This window comes from Lissotriton vulgaris, chromosome 2_1 (genome assembly GCF_964263255.1).
Source record: "Lissotriton vulgaris chromosome 2_1, aLisVul1.2, whole genome shotgun sequence".
NCBI classification, from domain to species: Eukaryota; Metazoa; Chordata; class Amphibia; order Caudata; family Salamandridae; genus Lissotriton; species Lissotriton vulgaris.
The window spans coordinates 1,427,694,715-1,427,717,420 of NC_141687.1; the positions used below are offsets into that span (position 1 = coordinate 1,427,694,715).

The window sequence follows — 22,706 nt, forward strand, 5'->3', positions numbered from 1 at the left end:
ACGGGGTCGTCGGGGACAAAGGGTGTAAGGAGAGTTGTGATGTCCCAGTGCGTAAGCTCTCATACATAGGCGTAACAAAGCCACTGGGGGCGCACCTGTCGCTGGCGACGAAGGAAAAGATATGGAAAGGGGAGTATGTTGAAATACTGAAACTCCTCCATAGGGAACTGACGGCAAAGGAAGGATCAAAGGAGGAGGAACAGGAATTGGTTAGGCGCCCCAAGGTGCCACTGACCATTGACATTTGATCAGCGGCTTTTCTGATATACGCTAGCGTATATTGCGAGAAGTACCTTGACAGGGCCATAGCTCTTTTCAAATACATGTACGCGATCAGGCGGGCGGAGGTGACCTATGGCGGTTAGGCATGGTCACATTACGATGAGGAGTTTCGGGCTCGGATCGCGTCAGATCCAGAGGCAAGGTGGGGCGAGCTTGATTCGGACTTGTACCATCGGAACATGGGCGGAACGAAGTTCGGTAGGGCGATCTATATGGCCAGCAGTTTGCCGCTTGCACTGTCCCCCATTTCGGCTTGCCCCACCCCCGGGGTGGGGCAGGGAGAGAACACTGCACAGGCCACAGTCGGAGCATGTTGGGATTTTAACAAAGGCACATGTGCCCGGCAAGTGTGCCGTTTCCGGCACGAGTGCGGGAAGCGACTCCCAGTGGTGCGATGCTGGGGAGTCGGAGGGGGTAACCAGGGGCAGCAGTCCACGGGGGGCGGGGCACCGGCTGGGGGGCGAGGAGGCAGAAAGGGGGGGCAGGAGCTGTGTGCAAGGGCTCATACGCCAGTTAGGGTGGACTGCCTTGTGCCCCTTTTGGCGGCCTATCCTCGGGCGGACATGCGGCCACGTTACGACAGGGATTCCGTGAGGGTTTTTGGCTGGGGTATGAGGGTCCGCGGACTGCCCGGTGGGGGGAGAATTTAAAGTTGTTCAATGCACTCAAAGGGGTGGTGAGGGAGAAGTTGTTCAAAGAAGTGCGCGAGAAGAAGTGCGCGAGGGCCGGATGGTGGGCCCTTTTCCGGCGCCGCCACTGCCAGGTCTGATTATTTCCCCTATTGGAGTGGTGCCCAAGAAGGAGCCAGATCAGTTTTGCTTGATACAACATTGTCGTGGCCGGAGGAGGCGTCGGTAAACGACTATATTTCAGCGGAGCTCACGGCGGTGTCGTATTCATCTGTGGAAGTCGCGCGAAGGATTGTGGCGGCGGTGGGAGCGGTCGCCCTAATGGCGAAGTGCGACATTAAGTCGGTGTTCAGGCTGCTCCCGGTACATCCGGAGGATTACCAGTTGTTGGGAATCCAGTTTGACGGGGACATTTTTGTGGACAAAGCATTGTCCATGGGGTGCTCGATCTGGTGTGCTCTGTTTGAGCGGTTCAGTTCCTTTTTGCAGTGGGCTTTTTCCTGGCAGACAGGCTCTGATACGGTGACGCACTATCTGGATGACTTATTTCTAGTGGGACGGCCAGGTTCGACGGACTGCTAGCGGCAGCTGGACGGATTTACAGACCTCATGGGTTACCTGGGGGTGCCCCTGGCGCCAGAGAAGACGCCCGGTCCCAGTACGGTGCAGTCATTTCCTGGTATAGAGCTCAACTCGGTGGCCATGGAAGCAAGCCTGCCAGAGGACAAGAGGACGGCGATGTTGGCTTTGGTGGGCGGCATGTTGGATACGTGGAAGGTGACCGTACGGAGGGTTCAGGTGTTGCAGGGGCATTTGAATTTTGCGTGCCATGTAGTGAGGGCGGGCCATACTTTCTGTCGTCGCTTGGGTCTGGTGCTGTCCGGTTTGACGTTGCCACATCATCATCTGCGGCTGTCGGCGGGGACAAAGAAGGATTTGCGCATGTGACAGATTTTTTTGGGGCGTTTCAATGGTGTGCCCATGGCGCCCCCGGAGGATTAGGAATGGGATGTTACGCTATCATCGGATGCGGCGGGGGTTGGCAGTTTCGGGCTCTACTGGGCAGGGAGATGGTGCGCGGAGCAGTGGCCACAGCATTGGCAAGGTGGGGGCAGAATCATTGCTTTCTTGGAGTTGTTTCCTCTGGTGATGGCCGTTTTGTTGTGGGCGCGGGAGCTGGCTCACAAACGGGTGTTGTTCCAGGTAGACAACATGTCAGTGGTGCAGGTGGTCAATAGGCAGTCGGCCAGGGACCCACAGGTGTTAAAATTGATGAGAGTTTTTGTGCTGCGCTGTTTGGAGCATGATATCTTATTTCGAGCTCGACATGTGCCCAGGGTGGACAATGACATTGCGGATGCTTTGTCCCGTTCACAGTGGCAGAGGTTCCATGGGCTAGCCACGGAGGCGGACGAGCGCAAGAAGCCGGTGCCAGCGGACATGTGGTTGGTGGGAGACGCTGGGTCGTTCAGCTGGTGAGGGCGTCAGTGGCAGCGTCCACACAGAAGGCTTATCAGCAGGCATGAGAAGAGTTTCAACGGTGTGGAGCGGTAAGGCAGGGGGACCGGTGGCGGAGGGAAGAGCAGATGGTACAGTTCATTTTGAGTTTGATGGATAAAGGGCTGTCGAGGGTGACGATTGCGGGTAAGTTGATGGTGGTGGCCTTCATGGGGAAGTTGTGGTGGGGTTACTCGCCGTCGGCGGGGGAATTGGGGACGCGTCTTCTGGAAGGCTGGGCAAGGGAAAATGGGGCCAGGGTAAGTCAGCGGAGGCCCATTACGGAGGACCTGCTCGCAGAATTGTTGCACAGGTTGCCGTTGGTCTGTAGCGATTGGGGGGATACCACTCTGTTTGCCACAGTGATGTCATGGATGTTTTTAGGGGCCTTTAGAGTCTCTGAATTGGTAGGAAAGAAGGGTGGCCCGAGGTGCTTTGGGGGAGGTGAACATGAGAGAGCAGGAGGTGGCAGTATGGCTTCGTCTTTCCAAGACTGACCAGCAGGGCGAGGGTACTTGGGTGGTGTTGGGTCCGGTGGGGAACAAGGCGGTTTGCCCGGCGGTGTGGGGACGGCAACTAGCGTCTGGACGGCGGGCTTTGACGGGGGAGGTTTTTGGCCGGGAGGGAGCTGGCAGGGTAACGGCGGCTCAGGTGTTGTGGGTCCTGCGGCACGCCCTACGTGTGATGGGTGAGGACCCTAAGGCGTTCGGGACGCACTCGTTTCGGATTGGGGCGGCGACGGAGGCGGCGCATCAGGGATGGGGGAAGGAGGACATCAAGCGTCTCAGTCGTTGGAAGTTGGATTGTTATCGGACGTATGTCAGGATGCGGGGGATAGGGTTGGAGCAATGAAATTGATGAGATTTTCCCGCCGCTGACATGTGTGTCTTTTCAGGTGCTGTAGCGGGGCCAGCTGTGGCGGCGCTGGAGATCTACATTGTATGACATTCTTTTGTAAAGAGAGCGGAGAGGGCAGAGTGGGAGAAGCACCGGAGTCTGAACTTGGAATTGGATGAAGGGTTATTTCATTGTCAGTGACAAGGAAAAGGGGGAATGCGCTGGCATGAGTTGTTGCCGACTTTGAACAAAGTTGTGAAGGAGGGAGTGTGTCCAGACGTAGTGATTATACACCTGGGTGAGAATGATTTGGTGGTGTGCAAGGGTTTAGCATTGGTTAAACAGATGAAGAGGGATTTGTGGAGATACGTCGCAGGTGGGCTGGATGCCATGTGGTCTGGTCAGAGTTTGTTCCCAGGCGGGTTTGGAGAGGGGCAGAACGGCCGGCGGCCATAGACAAGACTAGGAGGAAGTTTAACAGGGAGATGACGTTTTTTTTGTGAAAAGGAAGGGGTAGGTAGGATGGAAAACCCAGAGTTGAGATATGGAGCGGTGTATTTTTTTCGAGTGGATGGTGTCCACCTGTCTAGATATGGGATGGAGCTTTATATTGTACAGCTGAAGGAGGCATTGGATCAGGCTATTGGGGTGCGCAGGTATCCTAAGGTTCAGGCGTCCTGGGGGGGGGGGGTCGAAAGTCGCTAATACGTCTTTCGAGAGGCGTTTCTTTCTAAGTTATGGGGGGGGGGGGATTTGTAGGAGATCTGGCTGGCTAATCAAAGGGGGGGTTAAGTATAACAAGTTATTTAGTAAGATAGAGAGGCAAGTTGAAGTTTTGAAATTGTTTCATGTTTGTTGATTGGGGGAACCATTTTAGGGGAGGGGTGGGGGTGTGAAAAATGAATACAATCTTGGTGAACATTATCTGCGCCATCTTGCCCCTTTTCGAGCCCAGTCGTGCGCGTAAGCGGCAGCCATTTTGAATGCCATGGCCTCCCTGCCCCTCACTGATAGCCAGCGCGTCTCTCTCTCTCTCTCTTAACCTCACAAGCATTCCCCCGCACACTGACAACCCCCGCTCTCTCATGTCTTGGGTCATAAACCCCTCTCCAGCGCAGTTTCACCACTGAATCCCACCCTGTTCCCAGCGCGACACCTCCCCTCATTCCTTTCATGGCCTCAAACCCTTTTTGATGCAAACCCCCTTTTCCTGCGTCCCCGTTTGTCTTCCCTGTTCCCAGGCCGCCACCTGGCTCTGCGGATACTGTTTATTACCCCGTACAGTAGGAAGCTTCCCCTCCCCATCAAAAGACCCCCGAACCGATCAAAGCCCCCACCCCATGAGATCCGATCAACCCCATGCATTCCGTGAATCGGCGGAATGCCCTGCTGTGCTACGACCATCACCTGTTGTGACCAGGGTGGGGAATCCAACTGTAAATGTATGTGGGAACGGGTCTGAAGGGGAGATTCCGAGGATGTTCTTTCAAGTATTAAAGTATTGCGAGAATGTGTTATGTGCAATAAAGGTCATAAACTCAACTATAAGAGGCCAGGCCTCAGAGATGTGGTTAGAGCACCTCGTGACGATACTTGCTGTCTGAATTGATGTGTTCTCCTCCGGAGAGAATAAAATCCTCGTTTCCCGCCTTCCAGTCTCCAGCGCCTGCTTCTTCATTAATTAATATCGGTGGGTCATAGAGGCGATACCGCCGGGCAACATAAAAGGGTTTTTGGTTACCGGTTGTCTTTGGAACCCTTTTTTACAATTGGCGTCCCAAACGTGGGGCCCATCAGCGACTCGTGGATCCAGTGGGAGAGGTCCCGACGACAGAGTGAACGACTGCAACGATCGGAAGGTACCCTGTCCGATAGACCCTTGTCTGACAGCCGATCATCCGAACTTCACTAGTTCCGAACAGACCTCTCTCGAGTGATCTGCGGTCCTGACTGGGAACCATCAGGAGTGCCACGAGAAGTACGAAGAGAAGAGGACGATCGGGCGCTGGATTCGGAAGACGAGAAACTGTCCATGCGGTCCGGGTAAGGTCGTGTAAACACGACGAATTGCGAAAGTGATAGATAATTGAAAGTAATTGATAATTGTTGAGAAAATACTAGTATTACTCTTTGTTAATTTATTGGAGATTCACTGTCTACAAACGGAGAAACAACAGGCTCTCCCTTTATAAACAGCGAAGGATAGGTACGCACCCGTCGGACCTATCTTTCTCCCCCACTGAACAATTGCCCCTTCCCCCCCACTGATTAACTGTTATAGATTGTTTTCTGGAGATTCTCTGTCTGAAAACAGGGAAGATTAGGTCCCCTCTTTACAGATAGTGAAAGGGTAGGTGACGCGAACCTTTGCGAGCCTACTTATTCTCCCCATTGACCATATTGATTTTTTATTTTTGACCTAACGTTGATTGATTGCTCAGAATTGATTCATGAGGTATTCACTACGTGCAAACAACGTAGAATAGAAATATTCTATCTAGTCTTTGCGCGCAGTGATAAGATAGGTAGTGCTGACTATTATCCCATTGTGATCCGTCATGCCTGTCTTCTCCCCACTGGTCAGTAGCCTGTTTAACCCGGACCGCTTATTAGAGATGAACCATCCGGCTCCGCTGGAAGGCACCCCTAATAAGGACATGTTCATGAAGCATGGATTAATTGCTATAGTCTATAGTGAGCTCTGGCATAAATATACGAAAAGGGATCGAGAAAGACAGTGGCCACTGAAAGGATCCTTCGATCTCGACAAAATAGAAACAGTAGAAATAGCCCTTCGTAGGAATGAAACAACACCTATTATGCTCGATAGTCTCGGTATGTGGCGCAAAGAAGCCACACGACGAAGGGAAGGTGACGAATTAAGACAGGATGAAGGGACACGACGGACAACCCTCCAAACGTCTAGTAGGCAAAGGGAAGGGCCAGCGATGGCACAGTCCCGAGGAGTAAACATGAAAAGCGAATGGTGTAAAGGGATGTGCCGACAAGCCAACCCCGGAACACAACGATCTGAAGGTAATCCCCCGACATTACGCACAGGACGGACAGATTTAAAACAAAACCAATGTGCTTTCTGTAAATGTCTTGGACACTGGAAAGCCCAATGCCCGACTCTGCAAAGCATAGATAAGAATGGAGGGTTGACAGAAAGGACGGACCGACAGAAAGGAAAAAGACGTGAGATAAAAACCAATCAGACTAGTGCAGACAGAATAGACAGGACCACCCCGTTTGACTATGCCCGGTGGCACAGATTTCGTCAGGCCAATTTTAACGACATGTTAGACTTCTGGGACTGATTGCTCTCTGTTGCTCCCCCACTCTGAAAAACAAACACAACTGCAGGTCAGTGTAAACAACCCCCCGTTAAAGAAAAGACTCAAGGAAGCCAAGCGTCTATTATATAAACTTAGGATTTAATTACGGTAAAGAAAACACACAACCAACGGTAAATAGAATAACTAGTAGAACTCTCACTAAAACAAACTTTACTGATAGGAAAAATACAAAACGTGTTATGCTCACTCCGGAAGTCCTCCAATGTAACAGTTCGATGGTCCCGCCCATCCGGAACACCTAGCACGTGTGGGGCGGGGCCTGCCAGCAACCAGGGGCCAAAAAGAGATTGCCGGCGAGGAGGTACCGGAGACTCCACAAAGCAGGCAATGAAATGGTCTTCCCATACTGCCCTTCCAGGGATGGCGTCCCCCGGGCCGCAGGTAGGGAGGGGGCGGCTGCAAATGACCCCCTCCCTCGTATCTTCTGGTCCGGCCATCACGAATTCCTCCACCGAACGGATGCAGGGTGGGCAGGGAGGAAGAGGCGACGCGGACGAGCCTCTTCCACCTCCACAGGTAGGAGGCTTCCCTGCCCTGGTCCGGCGCCGATGTCCTCCAGCCGGACGACGGCCATATACCTGCGCTGCACAGGACCTACAATGCCCGCCTGGTATATTTCCATAACACAGGACATACAATGCCCGCCTAGTATACTTTCTCAGCACAGGACATACAAGACCCGGCTGGTATATTTGCGCAGTACAGGACATACGATGTCCGACGGGCATAATTACGGAGCACCGGATGTACAGTGGTCCCCCAAGAGTCGGAATCAGGGGTGTAGGGTGGTCATCATGTGCGCCCCTGATTCCAAGGGACGGTGTAGGATGCGTCGGGAGAAGGAGACGGCACGAGTGAGCCTCCCTCACCTCCCCAGATGAAGGCTCCACTGCTGCACCCTGGCGCCCCGAACCAAAAATGTCCAGCTCCAGCAGCATGATGCTCTGTCCTCCGCCATCACAAGAAGTTCCTTCCACTCCTGATGGATACGGCAAAAGTGGCTGCCACAAGGATCTCAAAATGGCGTCTGGGCCCTCGAAAAGACGGGTCTAGGCCGCTGGAATAACTTTTGTCCAAAGTTGCAACTCGGGCACTTGCCCACCTGGGCGCAAGCCCCCACCATCGACAAACATCCCCTCGACTTTGAAGATTCTACCAAAGTCCCAAGGGCCCTCGACCCCTTCAGGCTTCCGGTGAGGAACAGTTGCATTGATCTCAAATGAAATAACCACGGCACAGCAACAAGATGGCGGTGCTCTCGTGTCTGCATCAGCTTCCGTCTGAACCACCCAGGAACATTATGGGCTAACGAACTTGAGTAAGTTCCGGCTGAACATCAACATGACCCGGTAAGAAAGACTCTACTCCCTCCCTCTCTTGATTGACAGTCCACACCACCAGCCCCTCTGTTAGCACAGCTTTCTTTTGAACTGCCGAAAGGGACTCTGGTCCAACCGCCAATTGTCGGGGATATTTTGCCCCTGATGCTACTTCCGGACTAAACCGGCCTCGCCCAAAATGGCGCTGGTATCAATGGAAACTAACGAATGCCTCGTGGTGTTCCTTAGCTAATGAAACTTGATGTACTAAGATATATATATATATATATATGTACGAACCATTGCGCACTCGATGTTAAAGGGAGGAGGGTTCACTTGGCGAACATTTAAGAAGGGTTCCGTAAAATGTTGATTTCAATGAACAATCTATTTTTGATATTTGTTGTAACTGATACATAACGTCGCTTATGATACATACCCACGGTATATATATCTAGGAAATGTGATTACGATGAGCTCGACTGTGTTTCCATTTATGAACTGAAATGCCCCTGATTCCCTCGTCACGCAATGAAATAATTTTTGGTTATTTGCAAATAATTAAATTAAGGGTTTTTACATGTTCTTGTGCTACAAAATAACCCCCTACTGTATGTGCTTCCATCGACGACATATCAGGCCAAAATATGAATTGCGCTCTCACATTTCACGTACTGAATAATTTTGCAAATAAAGGTTTTAACAACTATGAATAAGCATCGCATACTTTTGTAAATGTGGGTATCGGTGGGAGGGTTTTTCTGTGCGCAACCGTTCTGCTCCTCTTTTTAAGGTTATCTGAAGAAATGGTTGTTCGGCCCTGGATTAATGATCGACTCAAAGGTGTGATACGTCGCCTCCAAAATATGCGACTAAGCCCAGGAACTAACGTATGAAGAAGGACCTCGACTTCTGAGAATGGGTAAAGTAAAGCGGGGTGATTGATAAATTGTTATAAAGATATGGTGATCGAAGGTACTAAGGTACAGGGTTGAACGACGAACTGATATGCCTTAGAACATCGCAGCTTTGGGAATGATTTAGGGATCCCGAAGGCCGGATACATCTACAAATCCGGGTACCTCACGCTAGGCACCTCTGATTCTTTTTTTAACGTTTCCCTACACACGATCCTTAATGCCACCCTCGAACCTTCCCGTGAACAACCTATCACATTGCCTGCCCCCAGGACCTTAGGAAACCAGAACCCTAAGGGATTATATCCCGAAGAGATAAGTACGAGTATGTGGTAAGTAAAGGACTTTCGTGCCCATACATTTGATGTGTTCGAATGTTGTCCCCCTACCTTCCCTTTTTCCCCCTTTTTTCCTCTGCAGATTATGTTAGAATCCCGATCAGAGTATCATAAGGGACCTGGAACCATGTCACGCCCGGTGCATGAAGACGGACTAGCGCTGCGAAATGGCGCAACAAGGACGCTTTCACGGCCTTTTTACCTGACCTAACTCTCTTCTGTCCCAAAACTGCATGCCTTCTACCTCCTAACTCAGACCCGAAACGTCTAAAACGTTAGGTAACGCACTAAATAGCCCAAACAATACACGGTCATTCCCCATGCCACACGTGTACTGCTTGGCCTATTGTCTCTCTCTCTCTCTCTCTCTCTCTCTCTCTCTCTCTCTCGCTCACTCTTCCACCCCCCCACGCTTTCCCTCTTCCTAGCAACTGGCACCTAATTGGCGAACCTGGTGCACCTCCTAATTGGCCCCAAATACCACAAGTATTTGCACAAATTTGTCCTAAATAAAATTGTATCGGTACCACGTTACTACCTCTCCTTTTCTACTAAAATATGGATGAAATTTAAATTGGCCGATAGGAAAGGGACAGGTAAGACGACAAAGGTTCTCTAAATTTGACCCACTCTCAGGGACCTATTTGTCAGTGGTTTCTATGATAAAATGTGTCTGTAGTAATGCGACCATCCCCATTGCAAATTGTCCCCGTACCCCAAGCTATAAGAAATGACCGAGACACCCCCATCTACCCAAAATGCCCCCAGTTTGGTATCAGCCACCCTGAACGAGGACTTGAAGAATGCCCCTTGCTCCGATTCACTGTGTTCCTCATCGTTTTCCATAAGATCCCTCCTTCCCGGAGGATAAGTTTAATAATTATTGTTTCAAACCACCCCTCCCGAGTTTTTTGTAGTAACCAGGTTGCGAGGATTTATATAGAAAGTTAGAAGGATGTGTGCAAAGTTGAAAATTAGATTGAAAATCGAAAGAACTTGTTGCAGTAAGCCTGGTTGATAATAAAATGTTTTTTGGAAATGCAGATTTGTTTAGCCTATGTTCACCCCCCAGAAGGGTGCCTATCAGACTACGGTGACTAGCACGCTACACTTTTTCGTAAAATACAAAGCCCTGAAGACCAGCCTAGCCTTGCAAGACTCGTACTAGGGAAATAGGTCTCTACCAGAAGAACTGACATCAACTATAATAGACTTATGCAATAAATGAGTACCAGACCTCGTACCTATTACAAATGAACGTAATAACCATCAAAGCGCCAAAGAATTAGCCACAAAAGGAAGTTGTAAGGAATCCAGCAAACCCATCATCAATTGCTTATACGCTAGCCGCAAGAATCTCCAATGTAGCGAGTGCTTACCCCAGTTGCTTGGTGTTGGGAGAGAAATAGACTTATGTAATTACCTTCTTCTGCAATATCTCTAAAGACTGTCTTTTCAAAACTCATTTAAGGGTATCACTGTCGGAGGAGAAAGAGACCGGATGTGGGAGCACGCGGCCTGACAGCGGATTGTGGAACATCAGCGACGGAGGCCGAGGCGAGACCACAGCAGTAAGGAGACGCCGGACGGGGCATGGTTTCAGACAAAGCTAAGGAAAGGGCTGACCTGAAGCCCCTGCTATATGATCAACGTGTGCCAAAAGCCCCCGCTCTCTGAACATGGTTACGGACTCGCCTGTCGAAAACTCTCCGCCTCCCCCTGATCTGTTCCCGACTTGGCCTTGCTCCATCCCCTCCTCCTCCGACCTACCATAAGGACTGTTCACACCCGCACCTTTCCATCCGAACTCCCAAGTTCCTTCAAATCCTACTGAGCTACCCAGAGAAGAGTACTCCCTGCGTCAGAAGGGAGGGAGCTCCGACTAAATAGACCACGAACTATGTTAAACCCCAGAACGGTGACCTAGAACTCCACCAAGGGTCGCCCCCGAAGAAAAGATAAACAAAGTCTGTGGTTCTGCCCACTACCAAACACCCTGAAGATGATGGAAGCAACAGGAAATGCCCACCACAGAGACTCAAGACACGAACAGATCTCACAATTCTGGAACAATCGCATTTTTATTGCAAATCAATGCTCTGCGCTACAAAAGAAAGTGCACCTGTTCCAAAACTGTAAAGCATTGCTCCTATGGGGTCTGGCGAAACAAAGAAAAAAAAGTACCCCTGCCCGCAGACCTCCAACGACTCAATCCACATGAACATTTCTGTTGATAGGTAATCCAGATGCTCAACAGTGCTGACAGAAGACGACAAAGGACAACGAGAACTCTGACATTTTTTACTGTATCTCCTTTCTCTCCCAATCGCCATTGGACTGACTATGCACCCGCCGTATACAAAGGACTTACTTATATGATAACTCACCAGTTCTTATTCTATGATCTGTACCCGACGCCCTCACTGTGTAGTTCTAGTCTGATATTGCATTATGATGATTTTTCCTGCAACCAACTTAACAATGAACCCGCTTACTAGATGATGAGATTTTTCAATGTGATGTTTATAAAATGATGTATATGCGCAGTTCCTTTGCCTAAGTCCCCTCTCCCTTACTTGTGATTGCTGCATATAGGTGTAGATAGGAAATAGGCCAGCAAGATGCCTTGGAAATGTTAAAGGGAGGACTGTGAAAAATGAATACAATCTTGGTGAACATTATCTGCGCCATCTTGCCCCTTTTCGAGCCCAGTCGTGCGCGTAAGCGGCAGCCATTTTGAATGCCATGGCCTCCCTGCCCCTCACTGATAGCCAGCGCGTCTCTCTCTCTCTCTCTTAACCTCACAAGCATTCCCCCGCACACTGACAACCCCCGCTCTCTCATGTCTTGGGTCATAAACCCCTCTCCAGCGCAGTTTCACCACTGAATCCCACCCTGTTCCCAGCGCGACACCTCCCCTCATTCCTTTCATGGCCTCAAACCCTTTTTGATGCAAACCCCCTTTTCCTGCGTCCCCGTTTGTCTTCCCTGTTCCCAGGCCGCCACCTGGCTCTGCGGATACTGTTTATTACCCCGTACAGTAGGAAGCTTCCCCTCCCCATCAAAAGACCCCCGAACCGATCAAAGCCCCCACCCCATGAGATCCGATCAACCCCATGCATTCCGTGAATCGGCGGAATGCCCTGCTGTGCTACGACCATCACCTGTTGTGACCAGGGTGGGGAATCCAACTGTAAATGTATGTGGGAACGGGTCTGAAGGGGAGATTCCGAGGATGTTCTTTCAAGTATTAAAGTATTGCGAGAATGTGTTATGTGCAATAAAGGTCATAAACTCAACTATAAGAGGCCAGGCCTCAGAGATGTGGTTAGAGCACCTCGTGACGATACTTGCTGTCTGAATTGATGTGTTCTCCTCCGGAGAGAATAAAATCCTCGTTTCCCGCCTTCCAGTCTCCAGCGCCTGCTTCTTCATTAATTAATATCGGTGGGTCATAGAGGCGATACCGCCGGGCAACATAAAAGGGTTTTTGGTTACCGGTTGTCTTTGGAACCCTTTTTTACAGGGGTGTGTTAGGAAATCATATACTTAGTGAGGTTTCGTTTTGTACGGCACAGGCCAAGGGTTTTCTGTTTGTGTAAGGTGCACCTGCTTCCAATAAAGCGGCCTTTGTCACACCTTAAATTGAGTCCGTGGTCGGTGCTGTTTCCCCCTCTCCCCGTTGGGCCCCAGAGGAAGGCCTTCTACCCCTGGGGCCGGGGTAAGGGGGGGGAAGAGGACCAGCACCGTACGTTGGTCTGGTTTTGGGCTGGCAGGAAGTTTGGGCTGGGGTTGGGCTGGATTGGGCTAGTGGCTGGGCTGGTGAGAATAAAGCCGGCCATTTTATGTCACAAGCCACCATTTCGGTGGCAGTGACACGGCAGCCGGGCGGGGGAGTTTTGAGGCGGTAAAATCGCTTTCCCTCCCACCCACCCTTGTCTGTGGAAGGTTTTTGGTAGTAGTGGGGGGGGGGTTGGGTTGTTTGGCTTAGCACACTGTCGGTTAAGGAAGTTTTTGTTGGTGTGAGCTGGGGTTTTTTGGAGGAGTTTTCTTGGGAGCTGGTGCACTGGGGATGTTTTTGAATGGGGGTTGTATTTGTGTCGCTTGAAAAGGTGCTGGTGTGCTGCTAAGATGTCTGGGGCGTTTGTTTCTAAGTTATGGGGGGATTTGTAGGAGATCTGGCTGGCTTATCAAAGGGGGGTTTAAGTATAACAAGTTATTTAGTAAGATAGAGAGGCAAGTTGAAGTTTTGAAATTGTTTCATGTTTGTTGATTGGGGAGAACCATTTTAAGGGAGGGGGTGGGGGGGGGGGGTGTTAGGAAATCATATACTTAGTGAGGTTTAGTTTTGTACGGCACAGGCCAAGGGTTTTCTGTTTGTGTAAGGTGCACCTGCTTCCAATAAAGCAGCCTTTGTCACATCTTATATTGAGTCTGTGGTCAGTGCTGTTTTCCCCCCTCCCCATTGGGCCCCAAATACCAGCATCGGGAAGTACATTTCGGTGCTTTACAGAACCTACTGGGGTCAGAGGGACGGCTTCCCTTGAGATATTCACTTTGACCTTTTTCTCTCTTTTAGATAGGCTAGTCAATTCAACAGTTTTCATTTAAAAATGTACACATTAGAGAAAAATCCCCCCCCTCCCTCACACTGAGAATATATATAACTAAAGTTCCTTTGGGAACTCAGTGCTACTTTGAGGTCAGTAATGGAACATGGACGGCTTCTTAAGCACAAAAGCCATTAATTTTTCAGGATGTGCATGGAAAAAACACATCCTTCTCAAAGAGGGATAAATAAGTCTGTTTCACAGAAGACCACAAAGAAGCAGAGTGACAGCTATATGAATATATAGAGTTCTCAGTGCCAGGTGGGAGAAACACATCTGTATTTACAAATATATACGAAATAACAGCTTAGAACCTAATTATAAATTATCTTTAGCATGTGTATACACCTCTGTTTAAAATTAAGACCACTCAGAAAGCACAGCGGGAACTTAGGGCAGCTCATAGATTTCTGAGGGTGAAAACTTCCCACACATTATTAAATATGGTTATATACAATATATCATTACAAAACCTGCTTTGGAGCCATGGAACCACTTGTTATTTCGGGAACCTTACCACACTTTTAACATCACAATCATGAGTAGTGCAAAATTGAAAAACGCGCAGATAACAAAACAAAGGAGTGCTTTCCGTTTCTAAATCTACCACTCAATGGGAAGCAAATTCTACTGTGTGAGAAATATCATCCTGATTCTATTTTTAAGACTAACAATATATTTGTGCCATCCTTCACCACTCTGCTATGCAAAGGCGAATGGTATTTTATTTAGTGTTCATGTAAATGTAGTATATGTAATGATAAAGCTTTTTAAACACATAATAATTCATATTTTTTTAATTCAGTAACTTTTCCAGAAAATACATTTTCGGCCATCAAGTGTAACACATTTAACATCAAATATTTAAGTATAAGAGGTGATCTATCTCAGTCATATTCATGTATATATAATAATGACTCACTCCCACCAAAGAGATCATTGTACAAATCAGGAAGCTCACAAAAAAATAACAACAAGTCAAAGAACGTTCCATACTAACATATTTAGCCGAGTTGAGAAGGTGATGAGGCATAAGTGGGTTTAGGAATTTAAAAGTCTCGCTTTTGTTTCATATTTGTGCTGCAAGAAAACTAAATGTTTCTGCGATGTGACTCGTAGAATGTATTATTATCTGGTCACTGTAAATTTAACATTGTATATATGCTAATGCCCTGCCATTGTATTTGTTATTTTCTCATCTCACATCAAGGCTGTGGTAAAACTCAGCACTTTGGGCCCGATGTAGGTAAAAGGGATTTTCCGATTTCAAAATACCGAGGCGGGCCGAATCGGTATTCTGAAATCGGAAAACGACATGTAGGAACAAAACAGCGAAATAATACCGATTCAGTAGGCATCGGTATTGTGAATCGCTACGTACCGAATCGGCACGGACCGAATCGGAAAGTACCGAATCGGCTACCACCGAATCGGAAATAGCCGAATCGGTAAATTCCGATTCGGCAATTACCGAATCGGAGTACTGAAAACACACCCATGGCCAAAAAGCCCATAGGAATGCATTGAAGAAACCGATTCGGTAAAATCCGATTCGGTAAAATCCGATTCGGTAAAATCCGAATCGGTAAAATCCGATACAGCCAATGAGGTGGATCCCCCCTCCCCCACCCAAGCAGGGAGTGGCAACCCTGGCAGGTGCAGCTAATTAAGAACTTTCTGGAGAGCCTGCCTGAGCTGAACACTCACAGTGAGCAGCAGTGGGAGCAGGAGGCAGAGAACTGTTGAGAGCAAGATGGCAAACACCACTGAGAGCCAGAAGGCTGGCCAGAAGAGAAAGCCAAAGTTCAGTAGCACAGAGCTGCAGGTGTTGGTGGAAGAGGTGGTGAGGGTGCACAGGCAGCTATTCGGGAGGCTGTCCCTCACTGTGCCGGACAGCACTAAGAGGAGGCTCTGGAGTGAGATATCAGAAAAGGTCAACGCTGTAGGTGTCACCCCCAGGTCCCTTGATGAGCTTAAAAAACGCTTCTACGATATCCGCAGCCTGACCAAACGAAAGATGGCTGAGATCCAGAGGCAAGCTGGAGGGACAGGTGGAGGCAGGAACCCGGCGCCACCCCTCACTGACCTGGAGGAACTGGTGTCCAGCACCATCGAGCGGGAGTGCGTGACCGGAATCGGGACCCTGGACAGCTCAGCCAGAGCTACAGCTACAGGTAAGAAGCATGCGCATCATGACACACCCTACCAGACAGCTCCCCTTTAGACACAATGCACAGCCAAGTCCCAGCCCAGTACTGTTACCAACATACAAGAGAAAAGCATCATGGTATATGTAGTCAGCAGAAGGTAGCAAAATATGGCAGAGCAGAATCACAAGATAGGAAACAGTGGAACACATTCAAAGGAGATGCAAGGACATGTGCAATGCTTTAATTGTACTGACTGCAATACATCGGCACTCAATTAATTAATGCTTCTTTATACCTAGGGGCACCATCAGGCGGAGGACCACAGGCAACAGAGGCACCAGCACCAACTACCAGTGCAGTCGCAGGGCCTAGCACGAGTCAGGCTGCCGAGGAGGAGGAGGACAACACCATTGGGCTGGGTAGTGATGGAGACCTGGCAATTGACTATGACTTACTACACTCCCCACAAATGTCAGGCTCACCCCCCTTGCTGTTCTCCCCAGAGAACTCTCCTACAGGGGCCCACCCTGCACCTACACCACCTCCTGCCACGATTATGGCTGTGGCTCCAGTAAACCCTATCCTGGGAGCAGGGGGTCAGGCCCCGGCCACCACCACACCCACACCAGTGGCACCCCAGCCCACACAGCAGGGCGGCGGCAGCACCAGCACCCGGAGGCGTGCCATTCCCAGCACTGCAGCGCCGGCACCGGAGGGCAGTGTCTTCCAGGGCCTTGAAGGGAGTATGGTGAAAATCCAAAGGCAGCAGGCGAAGTCCATCATGGCCTGCCAGCGCCAGCTCCGCCATCATAACCTGCAGATGGGCGAGATGGTGAAAGGTTTCAAGGCGTTTGTAGACACTAACAAAGAGGTAGCTGCAGGTCTTGCCAGGCTGACCACAGCCATAACACAGTTATGTGGCAGACTTGAGGAGCATGAGCTGTCGCGCAGGCGGGATGCCCGCGTGCAAAACCGCTCCATTAGCCGCCTTGCTGCTGCAACGGCGCAACTTTGTCAGCGCAGTGCCAATATGGAGTCAAGTTTAACCCAAAACACCGCCGAGATAACAAGGGGAATGGCCCGCATCACTACAGCAATGGAGGCTATGATAATCTCAAACACTGCCGCCAATCCAGCCCTGGACCTGGGGGATGCTGGGGACAGCAGCAGCCGCAGCAGCCCGGCCAGCGCTGCGTCAGAGCGGCGCAGGAGCACCAGGCGCTCCGCAGAAGCTGCAGGACATTCTGAGGGGGGTGAGGGACACCCCAGTGGGGCTGCCAAGCGCTCCAAGAAGTAGACTGGCCAGGGCGGGTGAGGCAACCCGGACCTTAGACTTTTGTTTTCTTAGCTTCTACATTTTATTTTGTTGCACATCAGTGCAGTAACGGTGTTGCAACAGTATTAAAATTGCTTTTCCCCACAACCATTTACCTGTCTGTGCATCTGTACTCACTCAGAAATAGTTTTCTGTAATCTCCTCACGTCTGTATCTGCCATCACTTGGCGTACACACCCCAGCTGGCTGTGTTAGTGGCACAGCATCGTCGTCGTCATGGTCCTCGTAGTCAGACAACTCCACCTCAGTGCCCTTCTTCACCGCAAGGTTGTGTAACATTGCACAGACAGCTATGATCTTGCAGCAGGTGATGGGGGTATACTGCCTTGCACCTCCACTCTTGTGCAGGCATCTGAATCTACTTTTCCAGATGCCAAAGGTCCGTTCGACGACATTTCTTGTGCTTTTGTGGGCCCGGTTATACCTCCTTTGGCTGGGTGTGGAGGGGTTGAGGTAGGGGGTGAGTATGAAAGAGCGGAGGGCATATGCACTGTCGCCTGGAAGGAAAAGGGGTAACATTACACACATGCATACATGTATTACACCTAGCTACTTTGTGTTATGGGGGTCTGATGATGTGTCTCACCTAGGAGGTATCCTTCACCAAATTCGCCAGCCATCAGCCGTGCATAGATGCCGCTCTGTTGAAAAATGTAGGAGTCGTGGGTACTCCCTGGGAATTTTGCTACCAGGTCTGTGATGATGCACTTCGCATTGCAGATCACCTGCACGTTGATGGTGTGCGTAGACTTCCGATTGCGGTATATGTATTCTGTGTCAGCTGGGGGGCAAATCGGAATGTGCGTGCCATCTATGCCGCCAATGATTTGGGGAAATTGTGCCATCTTGTAGAACTCAGCTTTAGTTTGTAGCAGTTCTGCGTGGGTTGCAGGGAAAGAGATGTATTGGTCCATCCTGTGTATCATGGCGTCAAGGAATGTGTGGAAGAACCTTGACAGGCTGCTCTGGGTCACCCCTCCTACCGCTGCAACTCCACTTTGATAGCTGCCAGACACAAGCAGGTGTAGGCTGCATAGGTAATGGTATGCATGACTAGCTACCAGCCTTTTTAATAATCAAGAGCACGCAATCACCACCCTACGAATAAAAGTGGATAAGGGATAGGTGTACTGTGTGTGGTTTTAGGCACTCTATTATTATGTTTGTGTGTGTTTGTCACTAGCAGAGTTTTCTGCACTTCACTGTAGCACTATATATGTTGTTTGTTTTGGACACTTCTTCTTTCCTTTCATCTTCTTTTTCTCCGAGTTGCGAGTGACCACCGATGATGAGACAGGGGCCTGTCTGGAAAGTGCATACCAGTTACCCCGCTTGGTGGTGTTTCCGTGAGGGGTCACTTGCTTCTCGCACATTTTTCCTCTATTTAGAGTAAGGTCCAATGAGTGGTGTGGACTGTAGTGAACCACTACGATTGGGGTCACTCTGAGAGATTTTTTGTTCTGATGTGTTGTCTTGGAGAACAGTTATTTTAAACAGGGCAGAGCACAGTGCATTATCTCATTATAATGTGGATAAGAGAGCAGTGGGGAGTAGTATGTGTTTAACCCCCCTTGAGTCACTGATATAATAGCTCGCTATTTGGATTGGGTCTCATTGTGTATTATTGTAGGCTGCATAGCACCTGGACGTGTGCTGGGATGGCGTGTGCCCTTGGGGTGGGGTGGTCCAACAATGGTTTGAGGTCCCTGATGAGCTCAAGAATGGTGTCAGAGTCCAGCCTGTATCTCTGTAGGATCTCTGCCTCTGTGAGCATGAACAGGGTTATCCTCTGTCTGTAGACCTGTTCTTCTCTTTGCCATTCCCTCTGTCCTTCCTGCTGTAGCCGTAGCCGCCTCGCAATGACATAAAAAGCTGCCATCCTGCAAGTTGCAATGCATTTTGGGGCTGTTTTTATGGGTTGGAGTTGGTTACCACCTGATTGTAATCCATGGCAAATACCGAGTGAATACTACCGATTTTGAGCCAAAATCGGTGTTTCTGTGCTTCCCTACATCTCGCCATCTGTCCGAATCGGGGACTTTCCCGATCGGTGATTCTACCGAATCGGTAGGTTGTCCGAATCGGCTTATGTCCGAATCGGTGTCTCTACCGATTCGGTACATGGACCGAATCGGCTTATTTCCGATTCGGTGTCACTACCGAATCGGTACATGGACCGAATCGGATATTTTCCGATTCGGTGTCATTACCGAATCGGTACATGGACCGAATCGGATATTTTCCGATTCGGTGTCACTACCGATTCGGTACATGGACCGATTCGGTATTTGCATCCGATTCGGTGTGTTACCGATTCGTTACATATCCGATTTTCGGTATGTACGTATCGGATTATTATCCATTCGGTACTCATTCCGATTCGGTTTTCGGTCCGATTTTGACTTTTTTCTTTGCCCTACATCTCGATGGCAGTATACCGATCGGTAAGAGCCCAAAATCGGTATTTTCGGCCGTTACCGATCGGTAACGGCCTACCTACATCGGGCCCCTAATGTGTAAGTACGGCTAGTGGTGGAATATACAAAATACTGTAACTGTGAAAAGCATATGGGTATTGGTGTGTGTCTTTATATTCTGTCACCTTAGTTGTTGGATTCATGATCTTGTTTTACATTTTTGTTTAAGTTGTGCATAGGCAAGATTATATGACAAAATTTAAACGCACCCTTTGTAAGCTGTTCATATACTGCTGAGGCATTGTTCACTTTATATGAAACTGGTTGTAAACAAGTCAGCAATGGAAGAATAACTCAAGAAACTTGTTAAGGAATTCCGAAACAATGGAGACTTAAATTACGTGGAAATGGAATGTGCACTCAATTATATCCTTTTTAAAAGTATGACATTATTTTACTTAAATGTTGACACTTTACGCACTTACATAGCTGCCAAGGTTTCAGATTGCTATGTGTGACAGTTTCATCATTTCAGTGTAATTATGAGTGACTTTTCAACAACTATGAGTGACACATTCTCGCAAGCAAAATCAAGCAAAGAAGACGAGGGAATCATGTAAAGATCGGAAAGTACATCCATTTGAGTATAGCTGCTAATGTTTCAGATTGATTATGTGTGACATTTTCATGGATTCAGTGGATTTAAGAGAGTCTGGCAACAACTAAATATGTAATACAGAGTGGCACTTTCTTGCGACCAAAATCATGGAATGAAGTCATAGGAAATAGACAAATACCAGAAATTAACCTCATTTGAGCAACAAGGATGTCGAACTCTGCAGCAGGTGCTTTTAAAGCTATTACTTAATTTCTAAACAATCAGCACCCTCCACCCCAGGCTCTGAAGTACCACAATGTAGCAGCACCCCTCAGTCAGGGCGTGATCCCCTAACGTCTGCCTCCACCCCTCCTAAGCAGCAAGAGCACAGTGCAAAAACTCTCAAGTACAGTGCGCCGGGCCACAGAATGAGCCCCAGGGAAGAGTGAGACAGAGCCCCCACCTGACTTCTGGTCCCATGGAAAAAGGCCCAGCACTACTGGATCTGTACGGTAATTCCTGATTGCAGGTGCTAAACTCTTAAAAGCAGGAATATCTTAGATTCCAGCTCTTTGGTACCTCTGCACCAAGTTCCGTCTAACTTATAGGCTGGCTATACTTGTTACTTTGCAAGCTTTTATAACTTGCAAGCATGCCACTTTTCCTCCTGTAATGCGTTTGCTATCTTTTGTACTTTACCTGCTCACGAATGTCACTTTTGCCTCATGTAACACGTTTACTTTTTGTGTAATTAGTTGTCTCTCATAATTTTCTCCTTATGTATCAATACTGTCTGTTCCTATAATTGTGGAGCGCTCTGACACGTAACTGTTCACGTGTTGAACAACATAAAAATGAATAAAAACCTAATGACACCAGTGTCGCGTGCGCAGCGTGGACACTGACTGTGACACTTACTTATGTTAGTGATGATCTGCTGCTGCCCACCCAGGCAGCCACGATGTGCACTGGCCACTCGGACTCTGCCAGTGCCTGCTTCATGAGGCTGCTCTGTCTACTCCAGTCGACGCGCCGACGACGGACACACTCCTAGGCTGCCGCCGAGCCCTGGGCCCTGGGCCCTGGGCCCTGGGCCCCAGGCCCGGCGCGGTCACGCTCACAGTCCTCCTCTTGGTGGCCAGAGATCAGAGTCTGTCGACGGCTCTGCTGAGCTGCCAGGAGGTGGTCATGGTGCGGCCTGCAGCACAGTTTAGCGGGGCGCAGGCGGGCGCCATGGTGCTTAAGAGAGACAGCGTCTCGTGCGCAGCCTGCAATCGAATCTCCCACCGCTTCTGCACTTGACTTAGTTCCTCGGATGTGACGGCACTACCGCGGCCGGCACATCCGGATTTAATCCCGGCCCCCTGGTGCGCCACACGGTGATTGACAGCTCTGAGCATCGACTCAGAGAGCAGACCGGTCCCCTGCAGACACTGTAAGGAGTCTGAGAGTTGCCGCGCCGGCGCCGCACCAATATTTGTGCATCATGACTGTTTCCAGGGCAACACAGGAGTCGGACAGCAGGCAGCTCCTGGGCAGAGACCAAGATACATTGTAGCGCGCCGCAGCCCTTCTACTGTCTCTGCAGTTAACTGTTTAGGCACTCGGACTGAGCAGAGCACCTCAGAACAGCAGAGAGCCCGTGCACAGGAGCGCGGTTGGCGCGGCTGGCACAGGTCGAAAATGCGTGACAATGCATTTCAGTGTGGTGATGCGGATCACCGCACTGAAATGTGCGAGCGTCACACCTGTTGCGTGACGCTTGGCAGGACTGCCACTTATAACATTCAGCAATTGCTCAACATTTAACAATCAAGAGCCAACAATTCCACTTTATTTTTTTACAGTAGCCTTCCTCATGGATCTGTTTGCCTATGGTATCTTTTTAGACTGATCAGAAAACATATAATAAACATTCATTTTAATATCGCAACCATGTTAATTATATGCAAATGTTCTAAATTAAGATACAAAGGACTCAAATAAAGTTGAAAAAAATAATACCTGAAAAGTGAATCTGCCCATGACCAGGAATTTCAAGACTCTGTGATATGTCCAATAAGATGCGTCCCATTTAACTCTGTAGAAGACATGGACAAACATAAATAAATTCGATTTTCACAGAGAGTGCAATTAAAATAATCAGCACTTCACAAGGCTTCTCTGCTTTGCCATTTATGAAATAAGCATATTTGAGCCATTTTAATATATTTTCATTCTATTGGTTTAATTTTTTGAGATTGTTAAATGTACTCCTACATGTATTACCCGCCCAACTCCACTGTACCAGGCATAGTAAATAAGCAAGTGTAAATAATCGCATTTGGTGCAATATAAACTAATTTATGCAAAAAACAGAAATATATTTGCACAATGTTACATTACATCGAGGCTGGCCTCAGATGCCAGGCAGGCAC

General features: G+C 49.1%; 1 protein-coding gene across 1 annotated transcript in view; it reads right to left on the bottom strand.

The window, feature by feature from the left end:
• Positions 1-22,706, bottom strand: part of LYPD6 (LY6/PLAUR domain containing 6) — a 246,790-nt gene that overhangs the window by 140,228 nt on the left and 83,856 nt on the right. The window contains exon 2 of the mRNA XM_086957252.1: positions 22,294-22,369. The gene's annotated coding sequence lies outside the window, so the exon portion shown is untranslated. The remainder of the gene's footprint in view (positions 1-22,293; positions 22,370-22,706) is intronic.